General features: G+C 40.5%; 1 non-coding gene across 1 annotated transcript; it reads right to left on the bottom strand.

The window, feature by feature from the left end:
- Positions 1-489: 489 nt before the first annotated feature.
- LOC123714756 lies at positions 490-636 on the bottom strand. Its single transcript, XR_006754359.1, has one exon. It is a non-coding gene; the product is annotated as a U12 minor spliceosomal RNA (small nuclear RNA).
- Between the last annotated feature and the right edge of the window lie 279 nt (positions 637-915).

The following is a 915-nucleotide window of genomic DNA, read 5'->3' on the forward strand; positions in this document are numbered from 1 at the left end:
CGCCTTCGAAGCAGGATCCTCCATCACCACGACAATACTTCAGTGCGGTCCGCAAAACGGACTGTTGAACATTTGACTATGGCAGGTGTCGAGATAATGAGGCATCCGTCATACAGTCTTGACCTGTCGCCCTGTGACTTCCATTAATACCCAAGAACTAAAGATACAATTCGAAGTATTCGCTTTACGAGCCCTGAAGATCCGGTGAAAGCGTACGAATATGCATTAAAAGAGACCCATAAGGAATAATAGGCCCACTGCTTTTCTCCGTGGTACCATCGAATGCGACGATGTGTACAGAGGAATGGAGATTACTTCGAAAAGTATTGGCAACTTTCTACATTAAGCCGTTTTTCATTTTCTAAATATTTTCAGTGTTACCTAGATAGTAAGCAATTTCTTCCAGGCAACCCTAAACGCTGTTGGTCACGCAAAAAGTAAAACCAGAGTCCAGTCTGGTTTCGTTTTCTAGCTTATTGATTCAAATTTAAGGCAGATCGCTTCACCCGAACTGTGCGCAAAGTAGGCGCACTGCTCAAGAGGACGACCTGTACCCTTCAAAAATAGTTTCGCCCTTTGGACATAGCCGAGAGTCACCAAGGCCCAATAATTTCCTTACTCAATAGATTGAGGCACGAAGAGCGATTTGCACGCTATTGGCTAGTCCGAATAAAGAAACACTTCGTAAGCGCGATTTATGGTGTAACTAGCGCCATCTAGTAGTTGCATTTATTTAGTATTTTGCTCAAAGGAAAATGTCACTGAGTGTGTTGTAAGAACATAATAAGAAATCTCATTTGACTTATAATTGATAATATAACTTTGCATATTTATATAATATTTGCCGATATTTTCATTCTGCATCGTTACTCTGCAATTCTTGAATACCATTTGATATAGTTATTTCAATAACCG

This window comes from Pieris brassicae, chromosome 9 (assembly GCF_905147105.1).
Source record: "Pieris brassicae chromosome 9, ilPieBrab1.1, whole genome shotgun sequence".
NCBI lineage: Eukaryota > Metazoa > Arthropoda > Insecta > Lepidoptera > Pieridae > Pieris > Pieris brassicae.